At 31.4% G+C, this 22,099-nt stretch overlaps 2 protein-coding genes across 14 annotated transcripts in view; one reads left to right on the plus strand and one right to left on the minus strand.

Annotated features, from left to right (window-relative positions):
• The window catches only part of Oga (O-GlcNAcase), a 117,407-nt gene extending 96,012 nt beyond the window's left edge, over nucleotides 1–21,395 (minus strand). Inside the window, exon 1 of the mRNA XM_083053789.1 lies at nucleotides 21,362–21,395. The gene's annotated coding sequence lies outside the window, so the exon portion shown is untranslated. The remainder of the gene's footprint in view (nucleotides 1–21,361) is intronic.
• The window catches only part of Ih (hyperpolarization activated cyclic nucleotide gated potassium channel Ih), a 127,458-nt gene that overhangs the window by 76,376 nt on the left and 28,983 nt on the right, over nucleotides 1–22,099 (plus strand). The gene's annotated exons all lie outside the window — the stretch shown is intronic.

Consider the following 22,099-nt stretch of genomic DNA (forward strand, 5'->3'; position numbering starts at 1 on the left):
ATCAAGCAAGCGCAAGCGAATAATCCTCAAAACATGCTGCATCATGAATAAATTTTACGGGATATTTTTTCGATCATCTTTATTTTAAATTCCTGCGGAATTGAACGTTCATCGATCAATTAATCATTTGTCATCGATTTAGTACGGCATGATAGCGAAAACTATTGTCTATTTTAATACGCAATTTTTTATTATTATTTTTAACGATATTTTCATCATCGATAAGATTTTATTTCGTCCATCACATATACACGGATATAAATGTTTAATATCAAATATCAGGATCGTTAACGCTACAAGATGTCAGTAATCTCATTAGTATATCATTATAATTTATAAAATTGTAGCAAAATATTAGCAAAATCTTCGCGAACAAAGGTACCTAATCGGCTCCGGCACTCAACTTGTATATTAACTTGTATTAACAAACTTGACGGACAGTTAACTGATGATGCGGCGACGCAGCAGCCGAGTATAAGCTGTTCAGATCACCGATTGATTCAACTTTAATGGCCGCGCAAACTTGAAACGTTTCGAAATTATATTTCCCGGTATTCGCCCGGGCAATTTATGACCTTGCTCCAGAAATCTCCGAGGCGGTTCTTCATTCTTATTAAACATTCGCGGTAGACAGGGAGAGAGAAAGAGAGAGAGAGAGAGATGATGATATCGAAAGAGGGAATGTATAGAAAGAACTGTCGGCTTTACCTATCTACTCTCGATGCGAAGGTTAGCAATCGTTTGCGAGTTTATAGGAAAACTTTCATCCTCGTCGATAAAAAACAATGATGAAGGGAATGACGAGGGAGGACGAAAAATAGAATTCAATTCTAATAATCTTTAGAACGAGTTAAGTTTCTTCGCAGTCGAATTTCCTCTCAAATGTATAAAATTTTATCTTTCTTAATACTTTCACATTGTTGCCCCAGTGGAAACAATATCTTGAAATTATCCAAGCAATGGTTCTATATTAAGTATATTTTCAATGACTATTGATGACAGATGGTTAAGAATACTAATATTATAATGAAAATAATTGCCTTCCTCAATTAATTACAATGACCACTAATGTATCATATATAATTAAGATAATATAACAATTAGCAAAATTGTAAATCTCTAATGTAACGGAATATTATAATATCGACGATAAAAAATTACTTATACATCATTATAAATTCATAAAAAAATAATGATTATCCAGTTGTATCGTTAGCATTATCATTTACCATAATTACAATTATCGCAATTATATAGCGGTTCACACTACTTATGAACAAAGGTGATACGCGTCGCACACAATTGAAAATAATAACCCAGAGTCATAATTATATTACCATAGAAATGTTTAAACGATTATAATTATACTACAATTATTTCGTTCCAATTTAAAGCATTTCCACGGTATTATCATGCGTGTTAATCGATTAAGGCGAATATTTTTCCACGAGTATCCATGTATTTGTCTCTCTTTATGCCGAGCAGCCTTGAAGCGAATAATAATCGTCGGTTTCCTTGCTTTCCGAGAAGCATTGTGCGATATGACGACCGCAAGTAGACGAGTATGACATTAACCAACAACGCATTAACGAATTCGCGCGCGCTCGTAATAGCCGCGCACTTACTTTATGTAATACCGATAATGCCGTTCTCCACGGCAACGCATTACATAAAGATCCTCCATTCCTCTTCCCCGCTAGATACGCATAATGTCGCATCTCATTCGCAATATCGCGTTATAGTCTCGCACTTGTGGTAATCCGCAAGAATAAAATGCCGAGACAGAGTTGGCCGCTCATTCTGATCGCTTCTCGTAAAACGACACAGTTGAATGGATAATAAAACATAGCAATCGAAAAGAGTCCCTGCTATGTTCTCGATTGTTAAAAATAAGTATTTTAATGTGTGTGTATATATACAATATATATTATATATATAAAGAGAGAGAGAGAGAAAGGAAGAAAATGCACTCTCGCATTCGTCATAATATACAAGAAACTCTATAAGTAAATATTTTTATATATATATATATGTCAAATTAGAATTATATTAAATTTATCAATAAGAAATATATATCTTTTTTATTAATAAAAATGTTAATAACAGATTTCCTTAATAAATTTCTCAATATATACTGGCGCCGATAAAATTAATATAGCCGTTATTAGGGACCTCTATTCCACGAAAGTTATATCCGGTTATATCCGATCATTACGGAGATGATTGTATTATCTAAAGATATCACTTCTCGTTTTGTAGTGAACTATAATTCGGGAGCTATCAACGATATGCGCTCGTAGAGTGCTCGGAGCTTCGAGTGGATCCTATTTTACAGCGTCTATTTGACGCCGGCTTCATATGCCTTGAAAACACCGTGCGTCACGTGCCTTAAAATACATCATATCCTTAAAATAGGAAGCATCTTGAAACGCCACTAAAAGAGAGAGAGAGAGAGAGCCATAGCCATTGGCTAATCTATATAATTTTCCCATAAAATCGCGAATTTTATAGGAACGATATCGTTTTTGAGAATCAGTTCTTTCTTGCAGTTACAAAATTTCAATCCACGAACGTAGATCAATTTATGATCAAAATATGTAAAATATAAGCCTTCATTAATTTTTTATTATCCAGTTTTTATTATTAGCACAGTCAAAAATAATGATTTTATAATAACTATAGAGCTTTTTCGCGCATTCGACATACGAATGGAAATTGTATAAGGCTAATCTGACTCTTCGTTCTTTATTAAAGTTATTTTAAATTTATTAATAAGAAATATATATCTTTTTATTGAAAAATTTAATAGATTTCTTTAATAGATTTCTCAATATAGACTAGCGCCATTAATAGAGCCATTATTTGGTATGTTTCATTATTAATTCTCTATTTGTTAACTCTCTCTTCGATCCTCGAGTTTATCTTATCAGTTTTCGCAGGAATTTACTCATCCAACATTTGCCGCAACTATCGCAACAAGCATGTTTATCAAATATGGATTACGAAAATCCGACTAATATAAGACGGAATTGATGCATAGATTCGATAAATATATGTTAATATATGTTATATGTTTCCTTACCGGGTATAACGTATTCATCCGCAAGATCGCACATTCTTCAATATTGCGAAGTGCGTAATTTCGTGGAATCTGCGAAGAACTGTATCTACGCATCTGGCGTTAAAACGATAATCGCGTTAATATTTAACCTATCCGAGGAATAATTGGAATCGCGCAAGCTGGTTTGCAGCAATTAATCATCATCTAACGCAAACTCTGCGGTTCGCATTTGCGGATCGTAATATATGAGGCCAGGTTATATAGTGTGTTGACACATACACAGTATTTATGCAGTTCAATCGAGTCAATTTGTCCGACCATCGATCCTCGCTGCCTGGCTGACAATGAGTCAAGCTTGTTTCTTCGGAGTTTAATGCGCATATTGATCGGTATGCATATTACGCACTTTTGCATATAAAATCAAATTGACGTTCTCAATGTCTTAATCTCGAAATTAGCATCTGATTTTCGATATAATTGACCGATTTCTGTCTCCTCTCCAATGTACTTTTTAAATTTCCTGACACATTACACAAATAATTCGGGATCGGAAGTTATAGAGTGATTTTTTTTACGTTATGTAAAAACTGGTCGTAACTTTTTTAATTTTTTTTTTTTTTAATATAATCAGAATCGATATGAATTCTAATACTCTCTCGATAGGATTCTCGGGATCAATCTACGGATCAGTCAGACGAAAAACGCGAACGGTCAGAGGATTAAATAAAGTGTTCGAAATAAAGTATAATCTCGCATAATTAAATTCGGCGATTCCGCTGGGAGTATTTTTAACGATTTCTAAACATTTGAATAAAACAATCAATTAAAATACAATCGATGAGAATTATCTCTTAAATTAAAATATCTTGTAAGGGTAAAATCTATTTAAATTTAAATGAGGAATAAAATTTATCGTTAGATTATATCAGATTACATCTAATTAATTATATTTATATAATTTATGAAAAATTTCATTTATTTCGTATTCCAGATGTTACTTTCAACAATCTTCATATCCAGATAATAAATTAGGACTTTTGTTTCTCCCTCCCTTCTTTCACGTCATGATTTAAAAAAATGTAGAATTGTATCGAGCAAATCGACTATCCTCGTTCAATCGAACGAATTCTCACGCCTTGACTTGTAGTTTGTAGTAACTTCCCGATAGCGCAAGGGCAAACCTCTCGTGTCGAAATTACATTTTACCCCTGATTCCCCGGTAGCCCACCTCTCAGCTGTCGAGAATCGCCTTCGTTGCCGGCAGGTAATCTCAAGGGGTATTCGCGTATGTGCTTCCATATGTATATTCCATATATCGACTGTATACCGGCATCTTGTGTATAGGCGATTAGGTAGACGTGGAACTATATGCAGGCGAGCGAGCATATAAGGAATATCGTGCAAACGGATACATGCCTGGCAAAGTGTTCGAATAAATCGGTATTGGAAGCCGAAGGTGCGGGTTCGATCTCGCTAGGCCATGGCCGACTTTAAGGAATATAGCAAAACGGCGGAAATATTTATTAATAGAAGAGATTAAGAGCTTGTTTCTCTTTCTCTCTTTATTTCTCTTCTTCCGCAATCAATCGGCTGATTAACCGATTACTAATACTACTGTCAAGTCGATCAAATACTATAGGGCTTTGAATAAATCTTTTCTTTATGTATGTGTTGCTGCCGTGATCATGAAATAGAAAAAAAACAACAGTTTATTAACAGTTAATTATGGCTATTGATGTAACGCATTCTTAGAGTATGTTATTTTATAATGTCGATTAGTGTGATCACGGCTGAATAATGGCGGTTGAATGAAATACAAGGTAACCAAGATTAAGATCTCAACGACCAGGAAAAGTGTAATAGCTGGATATAAGATTAACTATCTCTGGAAGATAACGTAGTGTATAATGACTGGTTTCATTATTATAGTCATTTAACTTTAAATTCGACTAAAGTTCTTTCCTGTAGAATATAATTATAATTAGAGATAAAACAAAGAATCAATTGCACTACAATTAAAGCTGATAAATGTTAAAGTTGTGTTAGTAAAATAAATAAAACAGCAGTAATTTTAACTTAATTTAACTTAAAATTACAATTTTTGAACTATAATCTGTAATTTTAACGTTGATTTATGATTAACATTACGTATATTAAATTTCCTTCCTTATATCACAGATAAATTTTAAAAGAAATAAAATTTCGTATTCCCTCGACATGAATCTAATTATCTCATAGCTCAAGTAAGGAAATCTTGAGGAATTAAATTGACAATTTGCCATAAACGCAGCGTCCATAAAAGAACCGATGAATCGTTTCCTCGTTTTGTTCGGTCGTGCTTTCAGCAACGAGATAAATGTGCCGAAAAAGATTGCACGGCTTTTAACGACGACCGACAGGCAACGTAAAAGAGAAGCTGCTATTAAGATACCACTGGTAGCGTTATTACGATAAGATTTAATTGGTTCGATTTGCTCGGCGATCGGAGCTGGCGCAAGGTTAAAAGCGGTTGCTTACGACAGAGGAGTTAAATTCGCTCAACGACCGATGACGTGTACATGCGTACGCGAATCTCCGTCATGATGTTTTCGGTACATTAACCTCGGTTATGTTGATCGTGACCGAGAGTTAGATATTGGATGCGGAAACTGATTCTTGCAGTGATGTAAGAATAAGTAAAGATTTTGATAAAACTAATGAGATTGTTTTTTTCTGAGTTTCCACGCGTAGAAGAAAATTCATACTTGCATTATACGTCAGCATGTAATTAAATAAAATATGATTCTAGCTTATTGTCATTTTGCTATTTAGATCCTTTGATAATTTGGTGTTAATTGTTCTTAAGCGGATGCTTTATAGAAAAAACCTCTTTACATTAATTTTTCTTATATGTCGCATTTTAAAGTTTTTTTCTTAATAAAATGTAAAAATAATATAAAATCTTATAAAATAAAAAGTAAATTTGAAATTAATACATTGAAAGTATTTAAAATTTAATTTAAAAACATTTTTTATACTTTACAATTCAAAAACTATTAATGAAACGTGCTTTGACAATTTTTAATCACAAATCACCCAATAATTACTGTAAATAATATATATATATATATATATATATATATATAAAACTCTTAAGATTTCTTTTAACGTTTAATTGCGCGATTTCACGTAACCTGATTCTAATGAAATCGTAACACGATATCGCTCGTCTGTAACGATTAATCGTAAAAGTTAAAACTGATTCACCTTGCAAAATCACTGCGTGTGCAGGCACGTTTTAACCGACTGAAAGCATCCTATCTGCTAAACACTCATCCCTCAGCGTTTAGATATCGCTGAGCAAACACTTGTAACCCACTTTGGTTTGGCGAACGATTAGCCTGTGAGACGTGACGTCGCAAAACACGTTCACCAGAAACTCGCCCTGTCAACTTCCGATCTTTCCCGGAAGCCATCGAACTTCCGGATAACAACTATTAACTATAACGTTATTAACTTCGCCAAGAGATATACAATAATAGTCGCAAACTAACTAGTCTGCTTGAGCGTGGAAATATTTTCGAGCTATCTTCTTAAATCTTGTACGTTATATCGGCCGTTACAAAGTGGATCATCGTAAAATGCAAATTGTAAAGCTTAGGATTTAGTGTCGACATATACGGAACGTACTGAGTGCCGCGCGCAACAATAGGGAACAATTTCTCTGTAAAACTTGACATAAAACTCGTGAGATATAAACTATAAACCGAGATTTAAACTCAAAATAAATTGGTCTTAAATAACGCAGATAATTATAGAAATTTATTTCGTTCACAAATAATTGAATTAATATAATAAAGTGCAATTGAATACGATTTAATTTAAAAAACAACTAAAATAAATAAGAAAAATATATAAATATCCATGATTGAATAAATTTTCAAATAATCTTTTCCAGTAATAGAATTAAAGAAAGAGGTAAATAATTTATAACATATTCCATATATATGTATATTTAAATAATTATTTATTATTTTATTCATATATAATATACTTGATTCTTGATTCTCTCTCTCTATTTCTTTATTATAATATTTATTGATTATTTATATTGCGTTTCTATTTACTTTCAATTTTTCTTTAAATACTTTTCTGATATATACTCAACGAGTGTTTAATAATACAAGAAAGATAAATATTATCGATGTAAATATGATATACATCTGCATTTTAAAACAAGATATTGAACGATTATTTGGAGAAACATTTACGAAAACATTTTGTGGAACACAAAAAATTCTCTGGGGTAAGTAATAATGTTTTCTTGGAGAAGAGAGCTGTCTTGCTATTGCATTATCGATTGTTTGCGCGCGCACAGACCGTTATAAAATATTAACAAAACCGTCGAAAACGGTATTTTGGAAGTTTATTACCCGCATACATATTCAAGAAATCTTATTACTTGCATACATAATTTACAAGCCAGAATCGTGACATTTTATGTATTAACTTAGCGGTTTATTCGTCAACTAAACAGGATAGTTTACAGTAATATTTAGCATTTAAATGAAGTAATCACGTTAAGAGGAGGAAATTGAAGAGAATTGATTTTATTACCTTTCTAAGCAACCTCCGTTAATTTGAGAAAGAAACTGTTTATATTCTACATCCAAAGCCTAATTCTTCAAATATTTCAAAAATTTTCCAAATAATTTTACGACAGCAACATCGCAAAATTAAATATTCGCAGGTGAGGGAAAATGCAGACTTGTAATATGTCACGCATTACAACTAGCTCAGTTCACCGACGTTATTCAAGAGACGTAAAGCCGATTACTTAGTCATTCATAGCGTCGACACTAACCGTGCTAATTGCTCGTAACAGAGGCGAACTATCCTTCCCGAATCATATCGTCCTTCAACGTCGACGTGGATTGTTTCATTCATAAGGACAGCGTAAAAAGCAGTGTAGTGTGGCTAAAACTGCGCGATCGTCTCCGCCTCCGCAAACGAAGCTATACTCTCTTGCGTTTTTTTGCGACCAGCAATTAAGCGAAATACATTTACACGCCCGCGTAAAAGAGAGGGAAAGAGAAAGAGATAAAGCGAAAACGTGTGCGTAACTCGGTCAGGATGAATTTAATCGAGGGCGCAATTAATATGACTTAATTAATTAACCCGTCTCTATTTCTGCGTTAATTCCTGAGTGTGAAACCACCACGACCGTGATCTACGCCCACCGCGAGGTGAACACACATTTCCGTCTCTCTCTGTCCACATATTAAATTAGAATAGCTTAAACTTACTGATAAGAGAAGATATATCATTCTAGGGGAGAGAGAGAAAAGTATACACATCATTAATTTTTATTTTATCTAATCAGGGGACTCTAATTTTTATAATGATATTAAAATATTTAATATAAAATCTAATTTGCATTTTGAGAGAGAAATTTAAGCACATTAAAATGATTTGCATATTCTGTTTAGTATTAGAATTCTTGTAATATTAGAGTGTAATTTTTATGATTTTTAAATTTATATATTTTTTCAATGTTTAAACATAAAATATTAATACTCATATGTTATCATTTGTATGTAGTATATAAATATAGTGAGAAGTAACAATGTAAATTATCTATCATTTTTCATTTACTCTCTTATAATTTTTTATGTTGCTTTTTAATCATTTCTTACGGGATTATGCGTGTGTTTGTGTCTTTTTTCTCTTCCTCGTCTCTCTGTCAGAAGCGCTATCTTTTTTCTTTCATCTTCAGAATCAACGAGAATGATGAATTTAATTCTTTCACTTATCACACGTGGCGCAAATGAGCTTTAAATAAGAGATAACGTGCTGGATTTGGCCGAAAGGGTCCGAAGTGTCAAGTTAATGAGCGCAACGTGCTACGTTTGATGATCGACTGCGCGCTATAACGACTCAATCAATTATTCTTAAGTAGCGTTGATCATCCGATTCTACATGTCGGAACGAGCAGCACGAAACATGTATAAGCGCATGAAATAGCGATGCCCTATGCAGATGCCTTTATTATAACCGCCGTCATCATAGTTATTTCTGGAAAGTCTAACGAGATTCGTGTGTCTTTAAAGAAACATAAATTATAACAAATATAATTGTGCGTATTTAAAATTTTCAATATTAAATAATTCTAATAAAATTTTTGAATTTCTGCACTTTTTGCAATATTTTATACTTGGATGATATTCGCAAGTAACAGTGCCTGCGTTCACCGATATAGGATACGAAATGCCGAATGAAATAAATATGATGACGCGATGATACCCCCAAATGCAATTTGGATAATTGAAGAATCGCCGGCTGAAAAATATTAAAGATTATCTCGCGGTGACACGCAGAGCTATCCTCAAAACGTAAATTATTAATACTCTAGTTACGGTGCGCGTTAGCGGTAATTTAGTGGAATAATATGGTACAATCTGCATAATCCGATATCTAAATGCGTTGTAGAAATAGCCATGATAATTCCCCGCGAGATGTATCACTTCGCGCGACAGCATTAAGTAAAATCCGCGATTCGATGGAAAGCCGCTCGATGAATCAAAGACACTTAAATGTAGAAATAATATCGAATATATAATATAAAGAAAAGAAAAATAAACATTTACCTCCCCTTATTTCCTTCATAATCTGAGTCTTCGTCGAAACGTAACAGAATTTGAAAATCAGAATTGTCTTTCAACGTGACGATACTTTAAAGTTTCAAATTTAAAGAGAGATAAGAGATTTTGGGAATCCCTCCGAAGTCGTCCATAAAATCATTTGCGCACGCGTTAGTGGTTCATAAAATGAATGATCGTGCTTCTGATTATGTCAGCATCCTCTGACGGACAATGAGCGACCCCGCAGTATTGTTTGGTTCGCGTGTATGCATAAGTGTATGGGTACCATTTCATGGCGATTCTTACTAATCAATGTAATCATGCGAGCGTATGTGTGTGGGTGCACACGTATGTCGCGCTTCGCTAAGCAAAGTGCATCTAATCTCTTGAGAATCTGATAGCCGTTACAGAATTGCTCTAATTGCGAGCAACCGAGTTTTCTCAATAATGTACCTACATTTAGAAGATGAAGAGATTCTCCACGGTATTATTCATTTGTTTTAGAAATGTTTAATATTATATAATCTTCTGAAATAATACTTTATTAAACGCAAAAGTTATGCTATATCCAGATGCTATTTATTGCGAGATATAATCAATTTTTATCGACGCATTTTATCAAGACTGTTTTTTAAGTTATGTTTAGCAAATTTTAAATAGCTTCTTAGTAAAAAATTATGAATATAAATATCTTAATGATGCATTGTAATTGACTTAATTATTATTTTTCCGCATATAAACCGCGCACATGTATCTGCATATTTTGTGGTAACAAAATCTTGTTTAATCCCCGCGGGTATATCCCCGTTTCGTGCAACAGACTTGTATAGGAGGAAAATACATATATAGCAACGTACTAATAGAATGTTCTAATCCGCTTGATAATATTAAATGATCTTCTTATTATGCAAACATAACTAGTAAATTCCCTGCGTTATATAAAAAAATATATCAAGCGGTGATTAAAAAATCAATTAAAGTCCAAAGAAGTATGCATAAATTTGCCCACTAATATCAATCTTCATCTGATTGCGCTTCCCTTTTAATCAATATTCAATTATTAGTTTTGATATTTATACGTTTTAATATTTAATTGTTGATATTTTTTTATTTTTATATTTATCTCGTTTTTGCGCGATTTTTATTTGGATCAAATAAAGAAGCAAAGCACATTAAAATTGTAAAGCACAATTAATTTATAAATGCAAGAATGTGATTTACTAAAGACTAAACTAAATATTTAAGAAGAGTATTTGCAAATATGAATGATTTTGCTGCGACTTTTACATATCTCGAATATGTATAACGGAGCGCGAACTTTCGACTGATTGTGAGATATAAAAATTTGTCAAGTATTCGACGCAGTTTCTTTTTTAACGTGTCATGTGAAGTGGATTTATCTCATGTAAAAGATTCAGTCAAGTGAATAAAATATAGTTATCGCAACTATACCACCTGTTTATCCTAGCTCCTAGCTTATCAAAAGACGCGGTAGCATCTCGCGTCAAATGTAAATAGCAATATAAGCTCGTAAAAAAGATATAGTATATCTTTTATCGTAAAAGTGGATTTTTCTAAAAATAATTCAGATATATCTAGAAAATATGTAAACACAATTATATTATATTAATTTAATACATGATAAAAACATTATCATACATGCGTTAACAATTTCTCGATATGACACATCGGTATATATATAATTTAAAATGATTATTCTTATGTATAAAAACCGATCACTTAATCAATATCGATTAATTAAAATTAAAAAATTAAATACTCTCCTTAAAAAAATATTTAAATATTCTTAAATAATTTTTGAATTTTACAGCTATTCTAAATAATTTTTTTTTAAGATGACACACCTATACGATATTCACCTTTTGCGCACTCATTTCTTTTCCGCTAATGAAATCGATCTCAAACTTTATTTCCGTAAATCTGTTTGCTCCGAGAATAGTAATACAACGTAGAGATCCATCAATGTCAGAAGAATTAATAGGCCGGAACAATGGTGGTTAACTTCTAGAACGTCACGTATCGTATTATTCCTCATATTCTAGCGCTAAATCGATAATTACAGTAAGCAATGATGAAATACATCTTCCGGCGGAGATACAAAGCTACCGGGTTATTATTGCATTCTTTTTTTTTTTATAAAACGACGGCACCTACGAAACGAGGATTGTGCGGACGCTGTAAATATGCGCTATTTCGCGGATACTGTATTATGCATTTCCAATCAACAGACACTAGCATTACGAATTTAGTGGTACTAGCACTGCAGTAAACAATTCCTGACTACGCTAGCAGGCAAGAATGTGTACTCTACAAACGTTTTCTTACTTTTACTGCGACAAACGACAAATGGAAAAGAGTTAAAACTCTCTGAACAGAAAAAAAGGAGCACATTTAATATTCAATGTAATATTAAATTATTTTAAAAAAACATTTATATGACTTTTAATTTAACGATGCAATTAAGTAAAGTACTATATTTCAAGTACTGTATTTCAATCTTAAAATTCAATCACAAAATATTAGGAGCGTAATAAAATTTCTCTAAAAAAAAAAAAAGAAAGAAAGAGCGCATAAATTTATTTTTGAACAATTTGTTTAATTAAAAATTAAATATATTATACTTAAAAAATTTTTTAAAATAATATCTGTGTGATATTCTTTAGACACTATTCTTAAACACAAATAGAACTTTTATTTTCTGATTGTCTAACGAGTAACAAAGTAGTTGTAATTATTAATTCAAACATCCAAAATAATGTTGAAGTTTCAGCTTGACTCTTTTGGTATGCAACAGAGTAAAGCACATATTGTTGAAACAGAATCTCGAAATAGGACATAATGCAATATATTATCGTTATCGGCGTTAATTGAAATCCTGCGGATTCTATCTCAAACAGTTGGACCTATATACAACATTGCATACTGTAGTCGAAATTCTTGGCTTCCTACATGCTTGACCTATGACACTCGGTTTCGATTAGTATCTTTACTGACTTAAAAAAAAACACTTTAACAAAAGTAAATATATATTTTTCTCGTATGTTAAAACTTGATTTTATGAATTACATTATGAAAAAAATATTATTGTTGTATAATAATGTCTCATAAATTGAAGTTAGATTATATTATCAGAGATAACTTTTTGTCTGTAATAATACATATTAATATATCATGTAATAAAATCAAGTAGTATCAACTAATATTTAAAAAAATAATTCATTAATTCTGAGATATTCGTATTTATATAGATAATATTAAATAAAAAATAAAAATATAATTATCATATAGTTAAATTTACTTTTAAGCTTGGTAGTAAGAATAAAAGAAAAATATCAAATTCCTAGTAAAGAACTATGCTTTTCCTCGAGTTTATTTAAATTTTCGTCTATTATGTTTATTTCTACAAAGAGCGAGTCTATGAAATACTTTTGACTTCCCCGAATTCGCGATTCGCGGTTTTATCCATGATATATTGCTGCACATTTATAGTTAAAATTTTCCGCGTTACTTTCGCCGAAATGTCATACTTTACATAGCACTTTTCTCACAATGAGAATAGCGTGCGAATGAAGCTAATATGTATGCGAAAAATGGCAGAATTCTCGGCTTCGTGCTTGACGTAATCCTATTAAGAATGCTGCACAACCACAAAATTCGTCGCTCATATATGACACGAGATGTGTAGCTACATATGTATATATAAAATAGCAAATCCCTCTAATCCTCGTGACGTATACAAAAATACGCACGTGATAAGACGTTTTAGATGGAACACTCAGCATCCACATCGCAGATGCGAGTAATCCATTTCAATATTCATACTGACATGCTTATCACGCGTCCATAAAATATGCAACTAGATAGAAATAGATTGATTGTAACTAGAAAAATTATTATTTCTATAAACAGAGTTTGGAATCGATATGAATTCGATAAGTTATTTTCTATATCCGTAGACATGACAATATACGTACATAAAATTTACATTTTAAGAAAAATCACATCTCTTTATTCTATATCTTTTATTTTCCATTCAAAGTAAATTCTTATTCTTTGCTCCGCTCTGACATAAGCCATTTTGATCCCGATAGTACTGCGAAACCGTAGGAATCGTAGCAGCTTCAATAAGTATCAATTCTTATTTAAAAGTGACACGCGACGCGCCTTCAGTCAACATGGGGCACAAGATGGATCGCGAGCATTCGCAACCAGGAATCATCCATCCTTCTGACGCGGCAATTCTCCGGCGTGTCGCATTTTTTCATAACAAAAAGATAAGGAGGCTACGTCGGACGGAAAAGGTCAAGAAAATCTCTCTCCGAGTGAGACTCGATGCAGGATGGAAAAGTTTTGATGTACGACGCTGTTACATCCGAATCGGCCAAAGCAAATTAAGATTAATGCAGTCGGCCTCTCTCGCAGGTAGGATAGCCAGGAAGTATCCAGAAGAAGAGAAACTAGGACGTATAACATATTCGCCTTTTCGCGGAAAGATGAAACGCGTGGGAAACCGATATTTCACCAATATCATGCTAACGTCGTTTCACGGAATTCTATGAAGATCAGTATGTGTAGGCGTATACAGTAGTTCCGCACTTCAACTTCCACATTTCACGCTTGTCCACGGTCGGCGAATTACTCGCAACAAGAATTTAGAGCGCCAATAGAGAACCATGCAAGGCTGTCAGATCGCGATCGTTGGATGCTTCCGAGAAAGATATAAAGGACGAAGAAAAAAACATATTGCAAAAATTATTCTTCTTGATACAATTTTCGCAAAACTTATCCGAACGACATCGCAATCTAATTATGACGATAAAAAAGTGAAATTTACTAGGCGTGAATGCAACTGTTTGCTGCGAATAGGGCAACCCGGGAAAAAGTATTCCTGAAAGAGGCGAGAGCGTGGTAAATTGTCTCGAATTCAGAGAACCCGCTGCTCGTTAAAGTGGATCCTCCGAAAAAACGGTATAAATCTGATGCCGAGGTATGGTTATCGCTGAGGCGTAATCTCGCAGGCGCTTCTAGGTCACTGTCTAGCGTTATATATACGTGTGCGTGGAAAAAAGTCCGCATAATACAAAAATCTCCGAGAAATCCCTAGGTAGGGATGACATATAACTTTTCACGCCTCGTTAATTCATTTCATTTCGCGAATATTTATGTTAATACGAAAAATCACAACTTTGCTTTTCTATTATTATTGTTACGATAATTCATTCGAAATCTAAATATATTACGAGAGCATTATTTTAAATATTCATATTAATAACTCATCAATATTAATATTTCTAAGACATTATTCACTGAAACACGTGGATTATGTAAATTCGGTAGATTCGCGCTAAATAAATTTAAATTATCGATGTCGGAATACACCGTTCTAAAAGCTAATTATCTATTTCACGTCTCCCTTACATTTCACCGGAAATGAGGCATTGTTCCTGAAAGGTGCGGTTAATCGAAATAATATTTCGTATAAACAAGATACAAATAGATATAAACGCCCACTTTCGCCGAACCGAATGCATTTCATCGAGTTGAACTCAGGACAGTTGGCCAATATCCACGAATTTATATATGTCTTTTTTCCATTTCGATTGATCGCTTCATTTGATATATGACCTACATAGAGGGTACTCCAATTTTAATTACAGCCTGTAGAATATTTCCAAACATATTACACATATTGCATATAACACGTATTAAACATATGACGTTTATTATCTCGCAATAATAATGTCGATTATACATATCTATATATATGATTCGCTCAAATTACCCATCGAGGAATTCTGTAATTAGTTTCTCCGTCATTATCTCATAAATATTGTTGATTGCCTATAAGCGATAAAGAACAATTTAGCATAAATTTTCAGACCTATTTTCGTTCGGTGATTTGTTATCGTTATATAATTATATATCTGCCTTTCCACGCGAATGAAAAATGAAAATCGGTGAGTGAAATTTTTTCCAACGCATTTCATCCTTTCTATATCGCGATATTGTATCGACACGTAAAAAAGTGAACTATTATAATCCAAATTCCCAGGGCGGGCGCGTTATTCGAGAAAATGTTTCCGCATGAGCATAACTCATGGAGAAACATGAGCCGCGAATTGAAACAAACGGCACGTCATAATGGAAAGAATCATTCGACCTATGGTCGTGCTGCTGGGAACCTACGATCGTCCATCAATCTTCTTCCCACTTCCAATACCGCTGAATTACGTTTAATTTCGTGCAGCACCGAAACTGGGCTGCTCCAGTTTATTATGGCGCAAAGATATTCCATTTCATTCGGTTTAGGAAGGCAGCTTGAGTATTTCGGCACGCTAGAATCGGCCCTCGCGTGCATATCACGAGTAAGTTTCATTTTTTTCGCTCCGTCAACTATGCCGCCTCTTCGTTGTCAGATTGTGATTATCTAACCGCTACCGTCAAACCTAAATCATTCGGTGACAAAAAGTTAAAATATACGCAGATGTGCACGCGAGGGCTGATGAAAGTGCTTCTCCACGCGCGTATAAAATATATCGAAGTAGAACAAAATATTATTATTATATCGGTGTATATAAACGCATTTTAATTTTTCAAATAAACATTAAATAATTAAGATAAAGAATTTAAATTAATTTTTAAATTCGATATCTGGTTTTTGTGTACTTGTTTTTTGAAGAGAAGATTGCATGGATTGAGATATTCAATAAAATAAAACATTCGGTATTACTTTTATAGTAAAGATTTGAATATATAAGAAGACTCGTTGCTGATATAAGTTATTACGTAGAAAATTGTATTTTAAGATATGCTTTGTCATTCTGCTGTCTTTTCTAGAGATAAAAGCATTAACGCTTAATATGTCTCATTTAGAATGTTTTAAATCCTTTGTAAAGAAAGTTTTATATTTTGATTTTATTGTTTCATAATTTGTATTTCTCTTTTCTTTTCACCCTCTTAAAGGATATTTATTATATTATTATTATTTAATGTGTATTTTTTGTTACATTATTATTTAATTTGTTTACTATATACACAGTTTGAAAATTTGTGTTTTCTTGTTAAAAACGGTCCCTGTTAAAATTTTTGTGTTAAATATTTAACACATTCATGTGTTAATTTAACATATTGCTGTTATGTTAATTGGACTCAAATGTTAAATTATTAAAACAACTAAAAAAAAGTGTAAAAATAACACAATGTATATCTATTTTTAATTTTACACAATAAATATGTTCCGTATTATTAGTGACAAGATTTATCTGTTAAAATTTACAGAAAAAAATGTTAATTTTACTTTATAATATAAGTGGGAGTGATAAAATGTAAAATTAACAATTTTTTAAGTTAATTTTTACATTAAAACTATGTTAATTTTACACAAAATTTATTTTAAGTTTATTTGAAGTTTGCATTTATTTTATGTTAAAATATTAACACAATATTCGTGTCCACCATTTAACATATCCGTATTATGTTAAATTAACACAAAAATTTCTGTGGACCGTTTGGGACAGGTGATATTTGTTAAATTCAACACAAATTTTTCAACTGTGTATATGTATTGCTGACCATTTTTAAATTATAACATTAATGTATACATACACATTTAAACTGTATGTATATGTAATCTTTATTGATTAAATACGCAACTCATTCGAATTTCTAACTCAACTAATAATTGTTTACGTTCTCTTAGTTAAATAAAGATTAATGCGATATTGAGAAGTTCTGCTTGCGAAACTAGGATTACATCTATCCTGCAACGCTAAGTAAAGGATGACATTAAGCTCTGAAATATCGTCGACGCGCGTTTATAAGCATTATCTAATAAATTAATTAGAGCTAATGTCGTCTTGAGCTCGGTATCCTAATGCGGTTTATTCGTTCAGTTCGAGTTAAAATGGAGTATAGCTACGGCTTTTGCCGGCCGCATATTTGCGGCATAATCTAATTCAATTATAGCACAGACGTATATCGATGGCTCGTATTCAAATTATACGAACATTTTCTTTCGATTGCTTCGCTTTACGTGAACGAATGCGTGAGGAATAAATGCGGATGTGTTGCGAGTGATTCGTACTTGACGCGAATAAAATGTTTCCGGCACTACACATACAGTTGCTGATCGAAACATCACGTACAATATTGTGCACGCAAAACTAAACGAAATTGCTGCGGTATCCGAAGAATATATTCGAAGATTCCACCATTCCCAACATAGAATGCGTACAAATGCGCCGACAGGATGCATTCGCGTGCAGCATCCGACATCGGACACGCAAAAGCTCAAAATATACGTGCGTGTTGTTTCGTGATCAGCACGTGAAATGGAGATGAAAAGGAACGAATAGAGGAAGAAACATATTATTTTTTGTATTGTAGAGTAAAATCTCTTTAAATATATGCAATAATGTTCGCGATTTTTTAAACACATATTGCGAGCTACAATATGTGTAGCAACGATATTTAACATATAAATAAAATAAAAACTATATATAAAACAAAAGAAAAGAGAGAAAATGTGAAAAAATTTTTTAAAACAAAAATATAAATATTATTTACATTTTGTCGAGCAATATCTACTAAAATATGAGATTAAAATAACAATAAATTTAGAGAAAAATGTATCGCATAAATTTTTTCGCGGAAATGGAGTTGAATCAAATCAACTATCTGAAGGGAAAGAGAAAGAGAGAGAACGTTTGGTATGTCAGTAGAATGCTGAGAGATTCAGATATATACTGTGAAATACGGGTGCATTTATTGCCTGAATGCAGAATGTTATTACCTACTTCGAAAAGTGTTATCATTGTTTCAGGTTTGAATTAAAATTGAACTGATTAAAGTCGAGCTTTCAGAAATTGAATTTTGCGCAAAACCTTCGCTCTTTAGACTCTACGAATACATTATTTTCTTCATTCACTGATTTAGCCGTATTACATTGTATTAACGTTATTATGGCTTGTATATGAATTTGCAAATTAACAAAATTGAAGTATAGTTATACTGCTTTATATTATATTTTTATATTATAGACTAAGCCCTGCAATGTTTCTTGCCTTAACCTTGATATTTTTGTTACAACGATAGTATTTAATAAATTTTATATATAAGGTAATTAATAAATTGAGATCATTTAGAAAAAGACCATATTTTAAAAGAAACGCATTTAAAGTTTTTATTTATCTTGAAATTTTTTTTTTTTTTTTTTTTATGTAAAAGGAGATAATTATTCATAACTATTAGCATATAATATATTGTATTTACTTTCAAGGTTTATTTAAGTATGAAAAAATTATAAAAAATTCTAGATAATATTTCTGTGTATATGTGAAAATCTCTTTTAAAACTATATAAATTTATTACATAAACTTTTAAAATATCTACTAAGAATATAATTTTAAAATATCTTTTAGTAAGAAAATTTTAAAATATCTTTTAGTAAGAAAATTAATAGCACTAAATAAAATGCATGTGTTCATCCTGTATACACAATATACACGGTTTATTAAGTTGAGGTGATAATTTACCGAGAAAAAAGGAAGAAAGTGATCAAATTGTTGATAATTTGAAGAATAGCAATTTATACCGTAATACACACACACACACACACACACACACACACACATCATCATCATATTGAGGTATGCATATTGCTGGAGGAATTCATGTATTATAACGTTAATTTCGTGCATCGTGGAAGACATCAACTATCTGCGCGCATCAGCTGCATATTGAAATCTCTCAGTGATCGTGTCTAACTAGTCTTCAAGCTAGATTGTTGAATTTACGAAGTTTACAATGCATCTAGTAAATCCGAATTATGGAACAATATCATCGTTCATACATTACTCTTAATACGTAATTCAACAATTAGTACGTAATTAGTACGTAATTCGTATACACAATATTCCATATATTCAGATGTAATTGTATATTTACGTTAACATTTTATTAACACAATTTTATTCTCCGAATATATCTCTTTGCACATTTGAGAATTAATCTACGTACAATAAACATTTCTTTATTGCATTATTGAATAAATAATGAAGTAAAGAATGGTATATCACGAAGAAAGTAATGTACTAAATAATTAAATAGATTTTTTTGATGATATGAGGTGAAATTGATGAAAGAAGTATATACAAAACTATAAAATTCCAGAAATAATTAGATTCGCGCTCATCCATATGTATGATTTCATCATCGTCATACTATGTAATTTTGCATTATCCACCGTTATTTTCATTAGATCGCAGAAAAGTTAAAATGTTTTACATCAAAATGGACTGCCAGTGCATAACTTTATCATGTACATATCTGATTGAAAATTGCAAAGTTGCAAAATTAACGCTGCGAGTTTGTCCGTTAACAATCACAATTTACGGCATTGCAGTTCGCAAAGTTGCTGATGTCCATCGAAAACGTCCGTTCCTATTCTCATCGCATATTCGACGCTAAGGACAACAGTATTGATAGCGGAAAATAATCTCGTTTCGTCCCAATTTAGTTTCAATCTCACTTAAAAGCGTATTTAATTATAGATAGATATCCGAATTTAATTCAATCTCTGATTTGCATTTCAATTTTATGAAATTCTATTTCGAGAATCGATTATCATTATTTAGTACTTGTACCTACTTTTTCAACTTTTATTTATCGCGTTACTTATCGATTGTAGACTTTTGTCAAAAACTTGTATCAATTATTATATCAACTGTCAGAATATAATTTTTCAAATCATCAGTCATTTACAGAGCGATAATTTGAACACTCGATAGAGAAACATTACTAGGAAATATTCCCTTTAACAATATAAAACGCGAAAAAGTTTGTTCTGCATTTCTACCTAATCTCCCCGAGAGAAATCGCCTCGTGTCTTCAATTGCGCCATGAATCTTCCGCTACCTCCCCCGCGGAATAGTGAAAAATTACCCTCATTCTTATTCACGAGCGTTACTTTGCAGACTAATGATTCCGTAACCGCGGTTAAGCGGATCAAAAACGTGAAATAAACTTGTGTATCGGTAGGCGTAATAAAATGTACATTCGTATGATTTGCTATTGGCATCGATATATTTAAGAATTAACTCGTTTCTGTAGATTGAAACTTATATAAATTATTCTCTCTACTTGAATAATTCGTATACATACATCCTTTTATTAAACTAGAACACAAGTGCGCGTTACGCGCGCGCCAGTCTTTGATTTTATATTAAAAGAAATGATGAATATTAAAAAAAATTTATATAAAGTTTGTTTAAACTTAATTAATACTTTTTGATAGAAATCAGCTGATTAAAGCGTTAATTTGCTAATTAAATTTTAAAATAAAAATATATTATAAGAATTAAAATAATAACGTTGTAAAGAATATGTTATAATACTTTAAACTCGAATAATATTTTTTTATAGAAATCAGCTATCAAAAAATATTAATCGAGTTTAAAGTACTATAACACATATTTTATTTAAAACATATTATTTTAATTTTTATAACATATTATTATTTAAAAATTTAATTAGAAAATTAATGCTTTAATTAGCTTATTTCAGGCAAAAAATATTAATAAAGCATTAATTTGCGAATTAATTTTAAAATAAAAATATTTTTCCGTAAAATTAAACCATTAAAGAATAAATTAAGACTCACCAGTACGACGCGCAGCAGAGTGTAGTGCATATGTTGATCTGCAAAATATAAATATTAACAAATTATAAAACAGTGTCTAAAATAATTAATATTAAAAAAAATAATAATTATGTTAAATATTAATTAATTTTTGATAATTAATTCAATTTTTTGACTATTTTTAATATTCAATCTTTATTTATTAACAATAAAACAAATACTCAAGAAAATGTTACACAAAAAATATTTTTACGAAAAAAATTTGTCTTAAAGATTAAATTATTATAATATATATATATGTATATAAGTAAAACTAAAAAATTTATGTATAATACCTTATTCTCGATCAATATATTTTAACAGAAATTAGCTGATAACTGTCAAAAATGTTAATCGAGTGTAAAGTACTGTAACATATTATTTAAAACATTCTATTTTTATTTTTCTACATATTATTATTTCAAAATTAATTAGCAAAATTTTTTCGCTTTATTAATATTTCTTGACAGAAATAAGCTGATTGAAGCGTTAATTTGCTAATTAAATTTTGAAATAACATGTTAAAATTAATAAAATAGTAATATATGTTCTAAATAATATATATTATAATACCTTATCCTCGATTAATATTTTTTGACAGGAATCAGCTGATAACTGTCAAAAATATTAATCGAGTTTAGTATTATAATATATTATTTAAAATATTATATAATATATTGTTTATTATATATTATTTTATTTAATTATCTAAAAAAATTT

The sequence above is a fragment of the Prenolepis imparis genome, unplaced genomic scaffold (assembly GCF_030444845.1).
Source record: "Prenolepis imparis isolate NDT839.2.m4 unplaced genomic scaffold, iyPreImpa1.0 SCAF_1, whole genome shotgun sequence".
Lineage (NCBI taxonomy): Eukaryota > Metazoa > Arthropoda > Insecta > Hymenoptera > Formicidae > Prenolepis > Prenolepis imparis.